The following is a 24,185-nucleotide window of genomic DNA, read 5'->3' on the forward strand; positions in this document are numbered from 1 at the left end:
GCAGCTCCTCAAGAAATTAAAAATAGAGCTACCCTATGATCCAGTGTTTCCACTCCTGGGTATTTAGCCAAAGAAAACAAAATCATTAACTCAAAGAGATATCTATACTCCCATGTTCATAGCAGCGTTATTCATCATCGCCAAGGTATGGAAACAACCTAAGTGTCCATTGACAGATAAATGAAGAAAGAAAAGGTGGTATTTATATATTTATATAAATATATTGTGGAATATTATTCAGCCTTAAAAAAGAAATCCTATCCTTTGTGACAACATGGATAAATCTGGAGGGCATTAGGTTAAGTGAAATAAAGCCAGACACATACTGCATGGGGTCACTTATGTGGAGTCTTGAGACTACTAAGGCCTAAGGACCTGATGTATAATGTGGTGACTATAGTTGATCACACTTGTATCATTGAAATCTGCTCAGAAAGTAGAACTTAAATATTCTCCCTACAAAAAAGTAAACACATGAGGTAATGGATGTGTTAAATCAGTGGAGGGAACCCTTTCACAAAATATAGGTATAGCAAATCATTACAAGGAACACTTTAAATATCTTATAATTTTGTCAGTTATGATTCAATAAAACTGAAAAAAAAAATAAAACAAGCAGTATCCTGAGAGAAACTTAACATTGGGTATCTTTCCTCTTGCCACACTTTTCCCTCAGCCTATTCTGGCGGTCATCTCAGACCAAATCTCTTTTGCCGTACTTCACACCCATATACCTATCTGTGCACGGTCCATTTAGACTTCACTTTTTCGTAGCCTATTCAAGATGGATGTGTCCCAAACACAACTGATGGCCATCTTTCCTCATCAGTCTCTTCCTTTTTATCACCACACCACAAAGCCTGAGACCTGGCATTATCGCAAGACTCTCTACCCTCTTCCTCACTCGAACCCTCACACACATGCACACACTGATCAAATCAATTATTTTTAAACTCATTTTCAAAGCAAAATCAATTTTTCCCTGGGCCCACCATCCCCACCATAACTCATAACCATCTCCAGCCCAGATTATCTCAGCAGCCCACTAAGCCACGCTGCCTCCAGCCTTCCCCTGCCAACCATTCCCCACTGTGTTGCCAGGTGACTCTTCTAAAATCATACACCACCATGCCACTATCCCGCTTTGATATTCTGATGCTCCTCAAAGCTCTAAGGATAAAATCTAAATGCCTTAAGACAGCTTATCAAGCTGTTCCTGATCAGCCCCTACCTCCTTTCCTGGCCTCATCTCTTCTACTCTCTAAGTTCTAACCATGTCCTGTTCTAACATAGCCTTCTCCTTCTCACACCCAGGACCGCACGCCCCGTTCTTTCTTGTGGGAACACACTTCCCCTACTCTTAAGTCCAACTGACTCCCGTTAATCTTCCAGGTGTGTCAGTCAAGATATCTGTTCCTCTGGGGTTCCTTTCTGCCCCTTCGATGATGCCTAGCTTTTGTCCTGTCACCGTGCTTACTCCATTGGATTTTAATTGCTTGTCACAATCCCCAGGTGACTTATAGGCTTGACAAGGGATGGACTATATCTGTCTCATTTATCACCATTTTTCCTGTGCCCAGCACATTCTCAGGTACACAGTGGAGCGCACCACGTATTTGTTACCTGAACAAAATGGAGTTGCTAAAGATCTGTGCTGCCTCCACCCCAATCCCATCTGGAGCCCAGGCCTTTTGAGGGGGCAGGCTGGAGTTCTATAAAGGAAGTAATGGCTGAGAAGATGATGACCCCAAACAAAGCAATGTTTTGTTTGGGTCCTACCACACCCGGGACCCCAAAACTCAGGTCCACAAGAGCAAAACTTGGTCCTAAGAGAATTTGTTGTAGAAATGAGAGTTCAAAATATATGATTTTCATTAGAAAATGAAGGATTAAAAAATGTTCAAGGTAATGCCAAGGAAAAAATATACCAAAATGTGCATTAATCATCTCTGAGTAGTAGAGCAGACAAGGCAGAGAGAAGAGGTGAAAAAGCTTAAATTAGCTTTGCCAAATTCTTAAGGCTAGAGAAGGAGGAACAGGATGAGAAGGAGGTCAAAGATTCTGGTGGCTTGCGCCAGGATGTCTCAAAAATTATTCTTATCATTACTCAAAAAAAGGATCTGATTTGGGAGTAAGAGGGGAAGAAGAGATGTGGAAAAACCTGAAACATGTTGTATTTGAGATTTCAGTAGCACACCAACAAGCAACTACCCAACAAACCATTATTATAAGTGTAGTACCGAAGCTTGGGAGGCATGTCAAAATGAAGTTGAAGATCCTATGATCCAGAAATTCCACTTCTGGGTATATGCCCAAAAGAACTAAAGGCACAGACTCAAACAGATATTGGTACACCCATGTTCATAGCAGCATTATTCACAATAGCCAACAGCTGGAAACAACCCAAATGTCCACTGGCAGATAAATAGATAAAAAATATGGTGGATACATAAAATGGAGTTTTATTCAGCCTTCAAAAGAAATAAAATTTGGATACATGCTAAAACATAGATGAACCCTGAAGACACTCTAAGTGAAATAAGCCAGACCCAAAAGGGCAAATATTGTATGAGTCCACCTAGAGGAAATATCTAGCATAGTCAAATTGATAGAGACAGAAAACTGGATAGGAGTTATCAGGAGTTGTAGCAAGGGGGAAATGGAGAATTTATTGTGCAATGAGTACAGAGTTTCCATTTGGGATGATGAAAAAGTTCTGGAGATGGACAGTGGTGATAGTTGCACAACAATGTGAATGTACTTACCCCCACTGAATTAAAAATGATTAAAATGGGAAATTTTATGTTATGTATATTTTACCACAACTTTTTTAAATGAAGTTGGATGTATAAGAAGCATCTCCATGAGGTAGGACAAGAAAAGGAAACCAAAGATGTGAATTTTAAGTTGGCCTATTCAGATTTCCCTCTAAGAAACTGCCCTTGCACCCAAGGGCTGGCCAGCAGTATTGGCCAGGTGCTCCCCACAGCGTGGAAAAGAACTCGATACCTACACCTAGCCAGATGTCTAAATACTGTTATACTTTAAACTACCATCGAAACGTTTCTTCCTAATGTAATTACAATATTATAACATCAGGAGGGCATTTCAGAAGCAGCAATGAAATTATTTCCATAACCTGTGATTCCTAAGACTCCCAACGTTAAAGATATGAGTGATCAACCACATGAAATATATTCCTCAGTAGATTATGGCATATTCTATCAAAATCTCCCTGGAAGACCCTTCAGCACATTCCAACATAAAATAGAGAAAGAGAGAGTAGAAGGCAAGGTATTAGGGAAATAAATAATAAATTTACTTTCTGTAAAAGAACAACTGCAGTATTATGTTTGGAAATAAATTTTGACTCAGATATTAAAGTGAATATTCTCTGATTTACAGCCAGTGCAATGAGCCAAACAAAATGAAATAGAATTTGGCTGTCTCAGTGAACACATTCCTAAAAATCCAGTGAGGACATTCAGTGTGCCATGATTTGAACTATTTCACAACCACATCTGTATGTAATGGCATGCAAATAAAAACGGCATGCCTTAATAATGCAGCCCGAATTATGTTTTTACAGCTAGTCAATTCTGGTATATTTTAAGGAAAATAAAAATATTATTTGCATCTAAGGATATTGTTAAAGGAAAAAATACTTAAAGGAATTCTAGGAAGGATAATTGTCATGGAAATTTTCTTTTTCTAAATGAAAATGAAGAGGAAATCCTCTATTTGCCCTTGTCAGACCCCAGTCTGCTAAAAATTTTGGCCAGGGTAACAACATGATCCCTCTCCTTGTCCAGCCTTGCTTACCATCTGCGAAACCACAATTGTTTTAAGCACCTGGCCCAGGATCAAACCAACAGCTGCAATAAAGGAAAACATAATGAAATCAGTGACCACCATCTCATTGTAATACACCAGAGACAATGAACTACTTTCAAATAATGCCTTTTAAGACTCAACAAATAAGCAAGAGCTGTTCTACAGCCCAGAAAAGGACTTTCTGAAATTGCTTCTTCTGGGACAATAGATAAGCATCACACAAAAGAGAGCAGTGTGATTAGTTCAATGCCAGGCAGCATTCAGCTCACCTCCAGACCTCTCTCCTTTGGTCTGTTCAACTGTTTCCAGAGAGTTCCCCAAGCTTTCTCCCAACTTAGAGTCATTTAAAGTCCAAACACTCGTGTCCAAAAGCAGTAGAATCTATTTCAAAGTGTTCTTGTCCAAAGCTGAGGAAACAAGTAAGAGGGAAATGGGGGAGGGGGGAACCAGAGCAAGAGGGCAAAACTCAGAGACCCTGAGCTGCACTGTGCTTACGTCCTGGATTCCACATGCCACTAAGAAGCACACTGTCCCATCCTCCCGCTCCTGCATGATCACTGCGGTGCTTTCAGAGAGAAGGGAAAGAAGGTGTTTACTCAGATCTGATGTGGTCTGGAATATGACTGTCCTTTAAGCTTCTGGCCACCTAAATGTTAAATAAAGGGTTTCATCCTTCATCAGGAGCCCTCCAAAATGAAGTCCCTAGCGAAGTTCTTCCCAGGCATCCTGATAAAGGTCATGAAAGAAGAGGAAGGAGCTTCCATTTCAATGGCCAAAAGACTCCTCTAGCATATTTGAACAGGAGTTGCTATTATCTTTTTTATCTTTAAGTCCATTTCAAAAGTGGGGAAATAAGCCAAAAGACAGTCTATCAGACTTAGAAATATCTACCAGTCTACATTCTCAGCTTGAAAAACAATTTCTCCCAACAAGTAGAAATAAATGGGTTCATCAATTGTATTGCCAATGAACCTTTACATGAGAGTTGTTTGATAAAATTAAACCTGTGCATAAGGACAACTGTTTTGTATTTATTTGTCCTTATTTGCATGGTAAATTTAACTTAAAGTAACATAGATATTCTCATGCATTTTCTAGTCCTCATGGTTGGGGACAGTTTCGCTGACACCTAGCCCTGCAGCCTAGCAAAGATCCAGATGAATTTTAGATGTTCAGTAAACAAATGTGTGGGAATGTATTAAATCCACACTCCCTGGGCATCCAGACAGCTCAGGTCTATGTGGCCAGACTGCCTATGAGGAGACTCTCGCAAGAGCCTCTCCACAATGCTCGGAAAGGAGCTTTCTCATTTCTCAAGGGTGTTCGGACTTCTCAGTCTATATGCTTGTTCACACCCCATTCCAGCTACTGAAAACAAGAGAACCTGGAAAAGTCAACAGTCTCCTCCCCACCCCACCCCCCCACCACCAACCTTGAGAAGTAGCCTCCAGAAAGAAAATGGTCTGAGTGCCTTGAACAAGCTAAACAGTTAGATTCTTGGTCCCATGCTCTCATCTATGAAAGGGAAGGGAAGAAGAGCCCATTCTGGTTCTAAACTTTGATTATTCTCTTTTCTCACCTTCCAGAGGAACATACTTCCTTTTCATCTGGCTTCTTGGGGTTGTAGACTGGTGATTTTTATTTTTTTATTTTTTTATTTTTTTATTTTTTTAACTGCTGAAGAGCCCATCTCCATTTGTCCTTGCTGCACTAAATGGAAGGAATATGGGTGTATTTGGGGAACGTCACAGTGCTCAGAGCCCTGGACTCATGTTTGAGTCCTAGGTTTCATGGGATCCCAGTTGACCAGGCAAACCCTCTAGGTCTCCCTTAGTGGCTGCTATGAGGCCCAGAGAGATAATATATGTAAACACTTGGTCAACCATAAAACTTTGTGCCAACAGAATGCATTACTATGGACTAAAATACAGCCATTTAAAAAAAAATGAGACCTATATGTACCAATATGGAAAAATCTCCAATATATATTATTCAGTGAGAAAAGTTATTCACAGAATACTGTGTAGAGTATAATGCCACTTACATAACCAAAATATACCTATGTCTATAAGTGTATGTGTGTGTGTATATATATAGGCAATTTTTGGATGAAACTACTAATAGTGTTTACCTATCAAGAAAGGAAGCATGAATTTTGGTATGGGACCAGAGGAAGGCATTAATTTTATACCATGTACCATCTTATACTGTTTAACATATAACACGTGTATTCACAGTTTTTTTTAATAATAATCAAAATCATAATTTTAAAAAAGCATTTTAAAAAATTTCTAACCAAAACCAGCCTGGCATTAACAATCTTCATTCCTTTTCTGGTTCTGCTACCACCCACCCAGAAGTTATTTCTCTCTACTTTACAACCCTTGGACTAAGTAATAAACTTAACCACCAGAACCTTGTTAAGCAAGGAAAAACTACCACATTTCTTTTATAAAGAACAGGAAAAGGGCTAAGCATGAGCTGTGTTTTTCGAACTGCAGATACTCCAGCAAAGAATGAGTAGCAGACACCCAAACCACAGGCGGAGGCTCCAGTCTGTTTCTGCTCCTGGCCCAAAGCCATCCTGAGTACCGGTGACTCTCCTCCTGCACCTGCTGGGCCTGACCCAAACATTTATCCCTTGAAGGACCGAGGTTTCCTCTCCATATAGAGGATGAAGTCATCAGTAACCTTTATCCTTTGCCAAGCAGGATATAAGGAGGCACACAGGAGGCCCCAGGTTCTGCCCCATGCCTGGTAACAGCCCAGTTCCCCTGGGCAAGCTGGACTAATTCCAGCCAACTCTGTGCCCCTCTCTGCTTGCCTTTAAACCTAGTGGGACAAGGAGCCGGCTACAGTGGCAGCCCTCACTCCCAGTGTCCCTTTTAGAAGGATTCCTCCCTTGTGGGAGGCAATAGAACACAACAGTTAAGAGAACACAATGGGTTCTGTACTCCAGCTAGTTGGATTGAATACTGGTTTTATTTCCTAAATGCCTCAGCTTCCTCACCTACAAAATGGGAACAATTATAGAGTTAACTTCCTGGAATTTCATGGAAGATTAAATGAGATGATGCATATAAAACTCAAAACAAGGAGCCTGGTGCAGGGCGTTAAACTTTAGCCATCATTATTATTAGATATTAAATGTCCAGATCGGAAGAGCTTTAATTTGTAGGGACAGCACTTGAACGACAATACCCTCAAATCAATCTATAGTAACCTATCATTTTCTTCGTAGTTAAATAATCCCTTTTTACCCTTAACTAACTCTCTTCACATCATATAACTTGTGAGGCTACATTTATGCAGTCAAATGTAAATCATCCAAAACACTTCGTCATATCAAAAAAATTCACTCCAGTCAGCATACAGCTAACTGTCAGAGCTGGAAACTATTCTAGTAGCTTGAAAAAGCAAGCAAAACTGTAAGAAAAATAGCCATGTATTCGAGGTTCTTAAAATACATTCAAACACCTTTTCAAACAACCAAGAATTACAGTCTAACTGTACAGGAATGTGGGGAAGTTATAACATGCCTCTTCGAGAAGAGCTAAACTATACTAATAATTCGCTTCTGGGCTTTAAAGAGAATGTGGCTGTCTCTTCTGTCCAAGAAGATAAAGGACAAAAGTCATCTATAGCCAGAAGTAAGCCCCAAACTATTAAGCCAATCGTACTCTGATTTCTCATTCAAGGTACCAGAATTACCATCATTGCTTACAAATAAGAACAGGGAAGAGGGACTATGTTTATTTAACAGAATATATTTCAAGAGGTGTTAAATTTGGTATAATTACCTTTTTGAAATCTATTCTTTTCTACTGATTAATAATTTGGTGTCACTCCAAATTCCCATCTTGAAGTGGCAATTATAAAGGTTATTATGAAGTTCTTTTTTTCTAATTTACTAAAAAATTCTAGGCTAATTTGGAAGCCGAGCCCACTCTTTGGGAATGCTTTCATAGAAAGAGATTATATTCTTTGGTGTCGCTATCAAAGACATGGCAAGATTTAAAACGGACTATTTAAACTCACCCAACCATAAGATAAAGTCTATCCCAATACTCTATATATCCAACAAGTTTTAATTTAAAAAGTATTTGCCTCTAATTCTATACAATGCAAGTTAAGCACTATTATTTGTTCTTTTTTAAAGGATATTTTAAGTAAGGGAAGACTAGATAAAATTTTTACAAAAAGAAGTGATGTAGCAGGAAAAAAATTCATTCATTCAAGCAATTTTGAGTCTGCTTTACATGCAAGAAGCTAGATATAAGTTTCTGCCCCCTCCCCATCCAAAAGTAGAACATTCCTACAAAACCCTTTATAAGACAAAATGGTATAAAGCAAAGAGTGCCCCCTGCTTTCCAAAAGTTTGCATTAAGGCCACATGGCTTTTACGAAAGACCTACATTTGTACCTGCTTTTGCTAGCTGAAAAAAAATGTGAAGAGGATTTTGCTTTTACAGTAAAAGCTATTACTAATATAGGTCTTTCATAAAAGTGAAGTGGCCTAACATAAACATTCAGAAAACGAAGGATACCTGTACTTGATATTTTGAGAGTCCCAAGGATACACTGCTCGTGCTCTCCAAAGCTTGACATTCTTTTCTTTTTTAAGGGCTTCAACTCACGACCCTGAGATCAAGACCCTGAGCAGAAATCAAGAGTCATTCAATGGACTGAGCCACCCAGGTGCCCCAGCTTGACATTCTTTCTTTTTCCCCCAAAGATTTATCTATTTATTTGAGAGAGAGAGAGAAAGGGCTTGCACAAGCAGAGGCAGGGGGAGAGGGAGAGAAGCAGACTCCCCACCGAGTGCAGAGCCGGATGCAGGGCTCGATCCCATGACCCTAAGATCACAACATGAGCCAAAATCAAGAGTCGGACGCCCAACCAACTGAGCCACCCAGGCAGGCTCCAACATTCTAAATAAGATAAAGAAGCAGAGATAAGAGGTAGACATCCACGGAGACGTTTTCAAATCCCTGACTCCCTTCCTTTGGTTTTGTAGTGGAAATGTTAACTAATTTTCAGGTGCTGGCTATGAGAAAGAAATTTATGTTTAAGAAGTAAGATAAAGATGATTTAGAAGCAAAATAATGAAATGTTAAGGTATTTGCTCTACTTAGCCTCAGAGTAGAAAGATACACTAGAGGAAACTTGATAGAACCAGTGGGAGGTAAAAATGATGATGACTCTTTACAGGTTAAGCGTAATCTCTAACCACTGTATCAGTCCAGTAATGTAGAAATCACTGTGCCATTTATAACTGAGGAAATGGACGTTCAGAGACAACGGGTATGATAGACACCTAGGGGTGTCTGGCTCACAATGCTATCCTCTTCTCTGGAACAGCCCCCTACTCAGGGTAAGCGCCCAGGATCACTGGTGAAATGTGACTCTGTCCCACAACAGCCAGCTGGTTTAGCGATGTGTCCCTGACCAAAGGTGAGCCCATCAGAGCCCTTCTGCTAATATCTTCTAAATGGAAGAATGTCATAGGATGTGAGGCTTGGCAGCTGGTTCCCTTCCCTTCTTAGGGGAAATGCAAGTTTACAGAGAGCATGAAGCTGACACAGAGAGAGGAGCAGAGGCATGGTTGGGGTTCTGACGGGCTCTGAAGCCCTGGGCCCACGGTCCCCGACGTCTGGCTGTACCCCTACCACGACTGCAGTTAACCAAAACACTCAAGTAGCCTTCCACCAAAACTTACTCTTTGCCCCCACCCCAAAGCTAGTTTGAATTCAATTTTGGTCACTTGAAACCAGAAGATCTACCTAATACCTGAAATAGTTTTGCTAAGATGATATAGCTGATAAGCCATAATAATGATAATTAATATTTTTATGACAATTTATAATTGCACAGCAAAGTCTCATGTGATAATCATTTTTATTAGCTATCTTTAATAAATTGTGACAAACTATGACCTGGATTAAAAATGCGAAACATACATTTGAGGGTAAAGAACAGTCATGCTATTTTGTATATCATAAATCATGAAAGTTGACAAAAAAAATGGGTGAAAGAAGGAAAAAGTAAAAAGTTAATGAACATGAAGCTTTGTTTTTCTGACCCCTTCTGAATCTCCTGCCATATCAGCAGGTACGAAGCAGATAGCCCCATAATGACTGTTCCTGTAAAGATTTTCTTGGAAGAATGCTACTATAGCCTGACTCATATGCCTTTTTATAATAGTTCACTCCACTTAATTGGTAACTGAAACAAAGCCGATTTTGAAGAAAGGAACAAATCTCTACCAAGTCTTGCAAAAATAAATCAACCTGACCTGTTATTTCTTGGTAAATGATTCAGTCTTTAATTTCTACTCCTTTCACTTTAAATATACTATTAAGTACTTAAATGACTTCATACCATGAACTACAAATCACAGCAATCCCTAATCCAGTTATAGTTTTAAGCAAAAGGGCAGTCCTAAATGAGACCACACCAGATCAGGTGTGAGTGATCTTGTTTCTACTTAAAATACAAAGCTAAACTCCTTAGGGGGAATAACTCAGCAATTGAAAGTAATACATTAATTCACAAATGAAATACTAAAAACGAACAAGAATGGATCAAGAAGCAGTGTAGTGGGGCAGGACACATCTCAAATTCAACTTCCAGTCTTGTTGCTCAGTGGTCCAAATGCATCATTAAAAAAAAAAAAAAACCGCACCTCATGACTCAACAATCTCAGAATCATCATCCCCTTCCTCTCCCTCAAAATCCAGCCTGTTGTGATCCACTGTCTTGTCTCTACCTCCCAATCTGCGGCTGCCTCTCCTCAGGCAAAGCAGCCTTTCCGCGGGGTAAGGGCAGGGCCCACATCAGCTGCCTGATTGCACATCCCATGATCCTCTGCCCCTCCTCAGTCCCACCCAACTTTCCCGACCTTGTCTGTGTCAATGGTTCCTAGGCTCTGACAGGTTTCACCACGTGCAAGCAAACTCTACGAGAGCAAAGGGGTGGATCGAGCAGCCGTAGCAGGATTTTAAGAGATCCCTTCTCAAGGAGGTGAAAATGAAGAGCTTTAAAAGAATGGCCTCGAAAACTAAAATTCACGTGGATAAAGAAGCTCCAGCATTATGACAGTCAAGCGAGAAAATTAAATATCTCTAAAAAGAAAATCACTAAGACACTCATGATATTTCTAAGAGTTAATGCAACAAAATATTCTGTCTCTGCCCCGAGGAAAGAAGAAACAGCTTATCCTAGGGGCATGTGAGCCCTGAGAAAACGCTCTACACTTGGACTACTGACCCTGAACCTGGGCTGCCAGGAGCCAATGCAGAGCTCAGAACTCCCTGCGACTTCAGACAGTTTATCCCAGAAGACAGTGTCAGCGCCTTGTCACTGGGAATTTTTCTATCCCAAGACCTTCTTAAAGGTATACATGTACTTTTGAACAAGAAAAAGGGAATCATTGCAGTGATGAGTCCATTACAGTAAAAGATAACGCTTTGCTTTCAGTTTCTCCAGCTACTTCAAAATGACTTTCCTACCTTCTATCCAACTGTTTTCAGAACAAAATAAATACAAAATTTCTATTTCTAAATGAAGAAGTGGGAGCAGAATGAATTGCTAGAATTCATTTGATCAGTTGCTTCCGATGCCTGGCAACAGGGAGTTAATGGCACAGGGCAGACAAGCAAGGTGAGGATCAAGCACCGTCTCCAGACTGATCTAATGTATGTAGTGCATTCAAATGAGTGTGGGCTTTATGGCAAATGTAAGATGCAAATGCACTGGAAAGCACCACTCCTTTCATGATAGCTTGTTGTCAGAATGCGCTTACTCAATTAGGGGACACGAAGGAACTGGTATAACCACTGTCATGTGCAGGCCCTCAAATTGCAGGCCCTCAAAAGTATTCCTGATTCTTGAAATGTCATGGAAATGCCGGTCTAATGCATACTTAGTCTAGTGTCTTAGGCAAAAGGCTAAGACAGCAAGCGATGAAAGCCACAACCCAACCCAGAACTTCAATGGCTATAGGCCATATTCAGATCAAAAGGGAAAAAATTCTTACTAATCCTACTCCTCTTGAATGACTAAATCTTAAGACTCTCAAGGCATCCTTTGGGATTATAAAGAAGACTTCTGAAGGTAGTGGGACTTGAGAAATATGAAAAGGAAGTTAGGAGCCCCTAGGTCTGGGCATCAGGACTGCAATTCCTGTTTCTGCAAGGTTTCAGTTCTATTACCGTGCAACTGCAATCAACAAACTGGTTCCTGCTCCCTGGGATGTCATGGTGACAGTAAATAATCACTGTTGGGCTGCATGACGATAATATTTCATCCTTGCTGATCAGGCCAGGTGCTCTAATGACCTAGATTCCTGGTGGTATCATTAAACCCAAGGCCTTTCTTTCTCTTCCTTTGTTATAGCTTCTCAACAACTCAAAAGAAATAATATTTTGGGGGCTTCAGCTACCTAATGTCCACCTGATGTAATTTCACTTGGGTTCATGAGTAATGAAATGAAAGCTGCACATCAGTGCAAACTTGGCATCTTGCGAACAAAGAATAAAGACATTTCGAAAATAAAGTATGAAGACTTGCTAGACCCGTAATAATCTTTCTCTACTTAGGAAAGAGTAAGGAAAATACTAGCATGAAATTGGTTAATCAATTGCAACATGGCTTTTTAAAATAATGTTTTTATATTACAAGTAAAAAATGCTTATTGTAGGAAGATTAAAATGTACATAAGCAAAAAAATACAATTTAGCCATAATTCTATCACTCAGAGATACTCACTGTTAATATTTTAGAGTACATATGTCCCAAGTATATACATATTCCTTTCCCTCTATATAGTATGTATATGAATATGCATAATTATGTATGTACCTATGTGTATGTGCATGTGAATACTCACTCACACACACACACACACACACACACACACACACACACACACACACCAGAAAGTGTTTACAAGAAACCTTTGACTCAAGCTCTTTCTCCTATCTTATATTCAGAAAAACTAAGAGGCATTTTATGAGCAATGAATGGTCCACAAGGCTCTTAACAGTATCTGTATTTGTGGGGAAAACGGATCCAAAGTCAGGGATTGTGACTCTGATGTGCTTCTTTGGTTCAGTAATCAGATGTGAGAACAAAAGCAGGAAAAAGGAGAAGGGTCCCAGAGCCCCAAAGCGAAGCCAGCACACACTTTGCTTCTCCTGCCCTTCCCTTGGATTTACAAAAAATCAGGAAGGTACACTGCCAGAATAGGCAGCAGAATGGAAAAAGCCCATTTCTGGGATCTACATTCATATACTTCTGTCTTCTCAAGCATCTCACGCTGCATCAATAAGTGCCAACCTTAAGATCAAGTATTACAGAGAGAATGGAGGGAAGGGAAATGAACCCCTTCAAATATCTTGTATATAATTGATGAAAACTAACCAAACCATCGTCTTCCTTCTCCAAGATCAGCGTTACTGCCATGCTTTTAAAAATTAAAGGATGTATCTAAGTTTATCACCTACTAATGGTTCACATTATGGGAAAGTTTATCAATTCTTGAAAGCAAAAGTCTCTGGCCATTTTTTAAAACATCCCTTCATAAGTATCTCATAAAGCTAACACCAGGAAAAATATCAAGAAAGTTGCAAACATAAAAATTATGAAGTCTAAGTTGAGCCTCCCTAAATTTATCTTAGCTTGGGACCAACTGTTTTTTTCCACATCAGCTATCACATATATTTACCCCCAGTATAGCCGCATTCTGTATTACTACAGAGGAACATCTTTGGATTTTTATTAACATCACTCATGTCAAACTTCAAAAATAAGTTGAAATAAACCATTACTCACATCGTGTAAACGAATAAAAAGTATTATCAACCTCTGGGTACATAATAGACTTACTGCTAATAATAGTGGTACAGAGAGACACATGGGATATTTTTAAAATAGGTCGTTTTTAAAAACCCACACTCTTCTAAAATACTATAGAACACTCCACAGCATTGAACATGCAGAAGGGAGGATGTAATCACAACAACAAATCATGGGGCACTTAAAATGAAGTAGGATTCTCTGCCTGGTCCTCGGGATGCGCACCAGTTGAAGCACCATCTCCTCCACAATGTCTTCAAATTTACTCCAGAGCACTGTGCCTGCTCCCTCCTCTCAACTCATAACATTAACATCTGAAAGACCCTTCTGTCCCTGTATACTGTTTTGCAACTGCAGGCAGTTGCTGGGTTGAACTCTCCTACGGTGTAATACATATTATTACAACTTTCCCTCTGTGCACAAACTGAATCCTTCAGTGGGTTTCACGGTCTCCAGGTTATATATTTTTGCATTTGTGAGGAACTCGAGCAGGGAGGTCTGTGGGTGTATACACGTGTGCTAGGAAGAGGACGGGAAGGAAAACCAAGGACTGGGTCTCATAAAAGAGAGACCACACTACTTAGAAGCCAGGTCGTGTGGTGAGAAGGGGAAAAAAAATGGTACGTACCCGATAACACAGGTGAGGAAAACACAAATCTCACAAGGGTTTGGTGAAGACATGGTAACTTGATAAGCACAGGAGCCAGTCAGTGCAAGGGATTGTGCACGAGGTAGGGGAAAAGACAGGGCTGGTATGCAAGCGCTTGTGCGGTGGGACGGGCATACTTGGAGTAATCAGCATGCTAGCAATCAAAAACAAAACAAAACAAAACAAAATAAAGAAGAAAACCATCTCTGTGGTGATTATGAGGTGCCACCATGGCCCTGGTTAACAGGATCGGTAAATGCACTCTTAATACAATGTTCAAATGAATTCCCTTATGAGTAACTCTAAAGTGTCAAAGGAACAAAATGATCATGAAATCTGATTATCTTAAGAAGTGTAATTTCTCTTCTCTGGTGTATAAGGAAAATATTGTATGCATCACTTAATGAAATATACTAAAGGGGTGCAGCCATTATTTTAAGTCATTGTGCTTAGATTTCAATCACAAAAAAATTCATATTTATAAATGTAAGCTAGCCACCCATTCACTCCGTACTTTCTAATACATGATACATGATTCTGAAACTGCCAAACAAATCAGATAAAAATGATGCTCATTTGGATAAAATTTTAAATCCATACACCCTCTCTCAAAGAAAATAGAACAGGACCTATTGCAGGGAGATATTATAGTTAATAATTAATAATAACTAAGTTGTTTTCTTCTTTTTTCCTTTATGCCTTAGCAGCTGAAAAAATAAAATCTCTTTCCATTGCAGCTAAAGGAAGATAAAAATGGGGAAAATAATAGGAATAATCTCCCCACTATATTCTCTCTCAAGTCAAGTATTTCTTTCCTTTAAAAATACCAAATCTGGGGCACCTGGGTGGCTCAGTCGGTTGGGCATCTGCCTTTGGCTCAGGTCATGATCCCGGAGTCCCAGGATCAAGACCCACATCAGGTTCCCTGCTTCTCCCTCTGCCGTTCACCCCACTTTTGCTCTCTCTCTTGCTCTCGCTCTCTCTCAAATAAGTAAAATCTTAAAAAAAATCAAATCTGCTCTATAACTTGCACGTGAGAAGAGAATTAACATAACAGCAAGAGAAATTTTACAAAGTAGATGATATATCTGTGAAGTAGATTTTTCTTGAATGTTCTTTTTCAGTCAAAAAGCCACGCAAGCAGGCTATAGTATAACCTGTATATATAGACCTGAAACAGTAAAGTATATTATATCGTTCAGAAATGAGCAGCCGATGTCTCAAAGCATACTTTTCTCTGAATGAGTATCAGAAAAACAGCCATTCTCTTTAAAAAGATACAGTGTTTTAAAGGTATTGACAGCAGCTTTCTATGAAGGAAAGAGAAATTTGGGCAGAATTGGGCCATGGGCCACCACTGGTAGGTTTTGTAAGAACAATCTCAGCACATAATTGTGAGGGCTAGTTGATGCCCTTTGAAAATGTGCCAATTAAAGGCTATCTATAATTTTGTGCAAAATTTTGTGCGAATAGGGCTTTCTAATGGAATTGTTGATATGCTTAACCACTGTATATGAGCACAAACTCTACCACTTTAATGGAAATAGTCAATGCCATCACCAGGACAGAACCACTTAGTAGGGAAATTAGAAATTTAATTTCAGTCAAATGAACAAAAAATGGAGAAGAATGCTTGAAGTGGTAGCATAAAAAACACCAGCGATTAAAAACATTTGGAACCTTTGCTTATCCTTCAAAGGCATTTGTTGCCATGGTTTTTAAAGACCTTTGAAAGCTTCAGCTGTGTCCATAAGAGCTGCCAAGAAATAGGGGTTCTATACTGATTTTATTTGTCAGATGCATTTTGTCTTAATTATCTCCAAGATAACGATTACTTGGCCAAAGGGGAAAAAAAGGAAGAGCCACTACTATTTCACAGGTAAAAAGGACTATGATTTTGCTTTTCTGAGCCCTTCTTCCAATGCATTTGCGCATGTGCACGCACACATGATTTCATACTATAGCAATTAGAGTAACAGGCCCTTAAATGGTAAGGAGAAGGACCTCTTACATGGAAGGAGGTTTTCAGGTCTTGAATTTCATGGTTGTGCCTTTTTTGTTTGTCTGATGAGAACCAGGAGCCAAACAACTAGCAAATTTACCACTACCTGGGGGTAAGGTCTTTCTTTCAAAAAGTTTCATTACAAATGCTTTCACTTAAAAACTACATGATACTCATATGTATACACACTGAAACTCTTCTGCCCTTCAGCCTTACTGGTCTTATTTCCCTGCTGTACAACATGCATGTGACTACAGATGGAGAGTAAAAATTAGAAGTAGAGAGGCATCTGGGTGGCTCAGTCAGTTAAGCATCTGCCTTCAGCTCAGGTCGTGATCCCAGGGTCCTGGAATGAAGCCCCACATCGGGCTCCTTGCTCGGCAGGGGGCCTGCTTCTCCCCTCTCCCTCTGCCTGCCCTCCCCCTGCTTGTGCTCTCTCTCTGTCAAATAAATGAAATCTTTTAAAAAAATTAGAAGTAGAAATAACGGAAGGATTAGACAAACTCTGGGTCAGAAAAGATGCCTGTGGACTTCCATGGTATAAATAATTTGGGAAAAAAAACTGTCTTTTATTTGAAAGTCATAAAAATGCTTCTATTGGTGCCTGCTGTTTACTATTTGTACAGCTCTATGTGATGGAACCAGCATGTTTCTCTTAAATTGTAAGCTCCTGGAGAGCAACATTTGGCCCGTTGGGTAATTTGTGATTTTCTTCTTTAGAAGGGCCTCAAACATACACTTTTAATAATGAGAGTGTTTCTTACAAGGTTTTTGGTAAGATTCAGGGAACTCATAATAAATTATTATGGGAATTAAAAGGAAGTTTCTGGTGTTACTTCTCCCGCTATTAATAATGGGCAACCTTCAGGAAGTAGTTAACCATCTTTTCACCAAGTTTCATTAATATATCAGTTGAGGGAATTGATTCAAATCCCCACCCCTGGATTGTCTGCAGAGCGCTGATTCTCTTTCTGTAACTGCTGGGTGATTCTGTCCAGACACCCAGCTATCATGTCAAACTCAATATCTGGAATTGAAGTTACCACAACCCTCTCTGATTGGCCTTTCTCTTGCTTTTCTCACCTCAGGTGACGACACCATTATTTTCCCTGTGTGTGAACCTCTTAACTTCCTTCTCTCCCAGACATCCCGTACAGAATCACCTTAAAAACCACCTAGATCCTTCCATTATAATATCCTTCATTCTATTTCCTTTTTTCCTCATTTCACAAATACCCAAAGTCCAGACTTTTAGCCTATCTAAACCACTGGAGTAACCAGTCAACTTAGTCTTCATGCTTCCACTCTCTCCCTCTGTACTCTCTCCTATATGCCTCTGGCAGGTTAATCTTAATTAAAGTGTGTTTTGTCCTCTCTCTCCCATGATTGAAAAAGCGTAATGGTTTTGTGTTGCCTGAGGCCCACAAACTGATCCTAACCTTCCTCTCATACTTTTATTTATGCACTGAGTGATTCCTACAATATGAAGCCTTGATCTGGGCCTTACCTGTGAGGTGCTCACATTCAGTAAGGGAAAGACCCATCTCTTTACACAGACACTTGCAGTCCCAGACAGAGAGGGCCACAGGAGAGAGAGAACTGCTGCATTAACATCAGAGAAGGTTAGATGAGAGTAAATTTTGACTAGAATAGGAAGAGATTTTACAGGTAAGTTGGGAAAGTAATTCCCAGCAAAGAAATGGAATGCTCATATTTGAGTAACAGCAAGTAGTCCAGTATAAAAAAGTTTATTTCAAAAGTACAAACAGTGACTTGGAAATCCTTGAACAGTGGTCTTAGGACTCTTCCCTGGGCCATGGAAGTCATTAAAGTGTTCTGTAAAATGTATTGACATGACTAGGGATTTGCCTTAAGAACATTAATAGACTGGCAGTGCGCAGAATGGCTTGAAGAAGGACAACCAAATGAAGCAAATGGTTTTAAGGGAATGGAGAAGGCAAAAGTAAACATTAAATTACTTCAATGATCCAGGGAAAGTTAGCAAGAATTGGATGAATGCACATGATAGAAGTGGTCTCAACAGAGCTACCACAACAGTTCTGATGGGAAACATCAGGGGTGAGAAGATGAAGACAGCTGACCCTACGGTTTTCAGGGTGGGTGCCTAAGGAAACAGATATCAACAGCGTTCACCAGGAAGAGTAGCTAGTGTCAGCTGAAGACACCTGGGAGTCACTAAGAAGCCAGGTTGAGGCAGGAGCTCAATGTGGGAGATATCTGCATAGTTGTGACACTTTAGGTCTTAAATATTGTTTCCCTAGGGCTTCCATGACAAAGGACCACAAATGAGTAACTTAACACAACATAAAGTATTGTCTCAGAATTCTGGAGGCTAAAAGTCTGAAATCAAGTTGTCAGCAGGGCTACACACTCTCTGAAAGCTGTGGGGAACACTACTTTCTTGCCTCTTTCTAGCTTCTCGTTTTTGCCAGCAATCTTTGGTGTTCTTTGGCATGTAGATGCATCCCTCCAATCTCTCTCTGTGGTCCCCACAGCATTCTCCTCTCTGTTTCTGCATCCAAATGCCCTTCTTATAAGGACACTAGTCCTATTGGATCAAGGGTCCACCCTACTCCAATATGACTTCAACTAATTATATCTACAGTGACTTATTTGGAAATACCAAGGTACTGGGGGTTAGGACTTCAACATGGCTTTTGGGGAAGCACAATTCAACCCATAAACAGATATGCATGAGACCACCTAGGAAACTGGTTGGAGAAAAGGATGGGGAAGTGAAAGGAAAAGAGATGTAGATGCTGGGGAATGCCAACTTTTAAAAAGCTGAAGAGGAAAAGCAAAGAGGCAGAGAGAGGACAAAGAGCCCTCTGTTCTCTCAAGGCTTATTTACCCAGTTTTTCCTGAGCTTTTCTTGGTTTTTGCTATTTCACATTCCTGGAATTGTTTTCCAAACTGCTGGCTGCCTATGAAAATCCTTCATTTCTTTCTAGGCCTATGTCAAATATACCACCTGTATTAGTGCATCTCCTATCAGCCTTACCCAGTGAAATTTCTTCCTTCTCTGAGGTCCTCTAGCAGGTCTTATCTACCCATTCTTTAGACTTCTTGTCCTAATCTATTTAGCAGAAATGTGCCCAACACTACTAGAGGTACTGGAGCAAACAGTAACCAATAGGGCAGACAGACCTGAAATCAGCTTTCACTGAGCTTACATCCAAGTTCAGGCAGGAATATGGGGAAGCAGCACCTGGTACAGATTGACAGTCATCAACCAAATGAATAATAAGAGAACTTCATTAAGGGTTTAAGGGTCTTAAGAAAAATAAGGGTAATGGAGTAGGGGAAAAAAAGAAAAAAACTAGGGGCAAGCATCTGTAGGATTACTTTGGCTAGGGTAATCATGGAAGAGTCTCTGAAGATACTTACATGACATGACATGGTCTTTTTCTCTGAGAAAGTGATCTTGGGCAGAGATCTGAATGACAAGGAGCCAGCCAAGTAAAGATGCGGGTGTTGCAAGCAAAGGGAAAAATGTGCTGAGGTCCTGAGGAAGGAACATGGTTGGTGTGTTGGAGGAAGAGAAAGAAGGCCAGTGTGGCTGGATTATAATGAATGGGGGGAGAAATAAGCAGGACTAAGAGACTGTAGAGTATTATAAGCCATAGGAGGGAATCTGGACTTGAAGTGCAGTGTGAGTTTTAAGGGAAAGACCATATGAATGATGAATACATTTAAAAGATTTCTCCTGCTGTTGCATGGAGACTAGAAGGTAGAGGGCAAGTTTGGAATATGGAGATCAAAATTTCATATTTTTGTGTGCATATATTGTCAAGACCTCAACTTTGAGCTATATCTCTGAACAGATCCAGAGATAAAATAGCTAGATAATGAGAGAGCAACCACCACTTCTCCCCCATCTGCTGGCCTTTTCCAGGCACGGGTACATATGTCAAGCCAGAAGGTGACTAGAAATATGAAACTAAATGTAAAACCTAATCCATCTTGGAAAGACTAAGCACAAAAGGCCTAAGTTCTCTCCTAATACAGCTCTACAAAGTGGATGGAGCCAACTAAATGGGCTGAAGTTCAGAAAGTCAGGCTCTGCTTACACTCAGCCACTGTTGGGGGAGCTATCCAGGGTGCTGGAATGTCAACCCCTCCCCCCCCACACACACCACCACCACCACCACCACCCCACCCCTGACGCTTTCTAAGGCCTAATTGACAAAGCTTGTCAGTTTTCATGGTGGGACCTAATGCCTCTCTGCCTTGAACCATAACCAGACTCCACCATGATACCACCCTGATGTCCTTCTGGTCTTAGCTACCCTTTAAGTCAACACCTGCCTGGGCCATGTCTGTTTGATCTAATTAATTCTTTGTACATCTGAGAGAGATAATATGAAGTGGCAGCATAGCTAGTGGTATACAGATAGGCTTGGGACTCCACTGTACCTCATGAACATTTGAAATATAATGTCAGAGAAGCAGGGAGCTCAGTGGAGTCTTTTTTCCTTGAGTCCAAGGTGGTACTCAAAGGTGGTACCTGTAATCAAATATGCTTATATAACTCATCCAAGGTCTTTGCCTACAACACATCTTAAGAAACACTGCTTCTCCATCTGCAATGATTAACAAGTTCATGTACTATCCATTTTACCCCTCCCTTAAATAGAATCCTTGACTTTGCTTTAAAAAAAAAAAAAAAAAAGGAGTATGTTCAACTGAGGCCATTACTCAATTTCTTGAGTAATCAAGTTTATACACTAAGTAGTGGATGAAAAATTTGTATGCTTTCAAATCAAACACTTTACCTCTTCAACTAAACACTTAGAGCACTAGAGTAATCTGATGGATACTCATTTCTAGCTCTCTTCTTAAATAACAAGAAAAACAGGGACAGCTACAGCATCTTCAGAAGTTTCTACCTGCATGTCAGACCCTTCACTGTCCTTAAATAGGTTTGAGGGTCAGTGTGACTTATAAAGAGCCAAAGAAGTTCAGTAAAACTTTTTAGTTGCATGTATCAAGACTATGATGAGAAAATGGGACAAGAAACCACTAAACTCGCTCTGGTATTCCTTTCATATGCACAACAAGCCAAAATACATAGAAACACCATTGAAGTAAAAAGAAAATAAACTACTTTATTTTTACATAATCAAGAATAAATACATGGCCAAGAATGTCTTTGTTTGATCTAATGGTCAATTAATTTTGTTAATTTCTATTCACAGAACTCCCCAAACTCCCTTTCATCTCCTGGTCTTTGCTCATATGCTGATACATATGAACATCCATCCCCTTCTCCTTCATTCTGCTCATTTGACTCATCCTCCAGACTTAATTTTGAATCAGGAAAAATCCTCAGAGCCTGACTCAACCCCTACCAGGACTGAATGAAGTTTGGACTCCTATATAAGACCCTTCACTCACCCTCATCTTGGCACATGTCACACTGTTATTTAGTGGTCGGTTTATCTGTGCAACTCTCCCACTACCCTTTAAGGTCTATGAGAATAAGGACCATGTCTTTCTTATAATTGTATCTCCAGGGCCTTCCACAGTGCTTTGCCTAGTAGAGGTAAGCAATGAATAAATGAATGAACTCATAAACCGAATCATTTTTAAGGTCCCTCCCTATCTCTAAAAGTTAATATCTCTGCTTCATTTCTATGCTTCTTCTAAAACTATGGACTCAATATTCACCTCATTTAATAAAGCTTATTTAAGTGACTTCATACCATGATAAGAAGTTTCTGAAGCCAGGCAGAAATTGCAGTTTATGCCATTTATGTATACAGTAAAATTTTATATAATATAATTTATAGTACAATGAAATCCTACTATTTAGTCTATACATACAAGATGGAGATAAGATATATATTTTCACCATCAAAGAGTATGCAGAAATTTTCTAAATATACGAATTTGAGATAATGCAATACCAATAAAATATTTATTTTTATTAGCTCACATTTCCTTCACTATTTTTTTAAGTGCATTATTTTTCTTTTCTGTGTTTTTTTGCTCTAATGCCTTAATGCTCAGAGACAATACTCAGTCTGATGTGAAGTTATATAATACACTTTTCAATGCTGAACAAATAGGATGAAAATAATTTGTGAGAATATTGGTGTTATTCCTTGAAGAAAGGTCCTTTCTATCTTTAATATTAGTAATTTGACTTTTAAAACTGAAAATATTTATTTTCTTATATTTCATCTATTATTTCCTTATCTTTATCATATATTTATCCCTAACCTGACTTACTCTCTAATTGTATCATGGGAACAAGTTCCTTTGCCTCCCCAATAAATTTCCCAAATAAATTCCAAATTTTGTGGGATTACAGATTATATCTTACACATATTTTGATTTCTCTCAGAACATCTTGCACAGGTATAGAGTAAGTTTTTAATAAACATGAAGAGTCAAAACTTTAGATTTAGAAACAATCTATTCCCTTCCCATACATTAAATCAAAGGTCAGCAAATTATGGCTCCCAGGTCAGTTCTGGTCTGTTTTTGTATATAAAGTTTTATTGGCACACACCCACTTACTTATATATTGTCTGTGGTTCCTTATAGGCCACAATGTCAGGACTGAGTAGTTGCAACAAGGACTACAAAGCCTAAAACAGTTACTATCTGGCCTTTTACAAAAAAAAAAAAAAAAAAAAAAAAATGCTGTTGAAAGTTGCTCTCAATCATTTTTATAGATGAGAGAACTATCTCAGATAAATGATTTATCCAAGTTTGTAGCTGAACCTGTTTACTAAATCTTCCTCTGTCAGATGATTTGTCAATACCAGATTAAATGTTTGGTGAAAATAATGCTATTTTAGAATACATAAAAGCAAATAAAAAGTAATATCACAAATGAAGATGGTTGTTGAAAGACCTCTCGGGGCTTATGCTAACCTAAACCAAATAGAAATCTCGTTTTTCTAAATTAAGATAGTATCAGGTGGTAAAATTAAATAATCTATGTTGCTTTAACACATATGTGTGTATATATACATATCCATGCGTATGTTTATTTATTTATATCTCTATTTCTTTGTGTGTGTACATATATGTATATTAACAAAAATTTACTATCAGAGAATATCATTAATTTTATTTAAAAATCCAACAAAAAAGTATAAACCTTACAGATTTCTAAAAGATGCTGAAAGTAATAACTGTCAAAAACTGCTTTTAAAATGGACCAAGACAAATAAATAAATAAATAAAATGGACCAAGGCAAAGTTAATTCAGCTAACCTAAACTCCTGTCAGACTGCTATTCTTGTCAAGACAAAGGATTTTTACCATAGATATTTTAGGTAGTAGAAATAATTTATGTTTCCCCCAGGGCATCCTATAAAATGCAACAATATAGACATTCTTGGAGTACAAATAAATTGGAGCTGTCAGTAGAAGGGAGAAGCTGCTCTTGGTAAGCCACATATAAAAGAGGATCCAGGCACACAGGTGAATGAAATGTTACAAGTAAATACTTACTAACCACTTATACTGATAATATGTCCCCTATTACAGGTCACCAGCTATTGAGTCTTCTCATTTTAGCAAAAGTCGTATCATCCACTGAGACAACAAAGAGATGGAAGAAGAGCAAGGGAAGAACCAGTCAAGTTAGAATTGGTGCAAAGAACTGGTGGCCTGGAGCAAAGATCAGAACAGAAGGCATATCTGGACATAGCCAAGGTGGAAAAGTACTAATGTAGAGACAACTCATCTTATATTATATCATACAAGCCTAGTTGCCTGCAACAAATGGATACCCACCTGCCATCCCCTAATCAGGGCACAGACCTCTCCAGACCCAGCCATTAAAGTCCCCTTCCTACAGAG

At 39.2% G+C, this 24,185-nt stretch overlaps 1 protein-coding gene across 4 annotated transcripts in view; it reads right to left on the reverse strand.

Annotated features, from left to right (window-relative positions):
• Nucleotides 1-24,185, reverse strand: part of ESR1 (estrogen receptor 1) — a 380,127-nt gene that overhangs the window by 205,069 nt on the left and 150,873 nt on the right. The window lies entirely within an intron of this gene.

Source organism: Zalophus californianus, chromosome 7, assembly GCF_009762305.2.
Source record: "Zalophus californianus isolate mZalCal1 chromosome 7, mZalCal1.pri.v2, whole genome shotgun sequence".
Lineage (NCBI taxonomy): Eukaryota > Metazoa > Chordata > Mammalia > Carnivora > Otariidae > Zalophus > Zalophus californianus.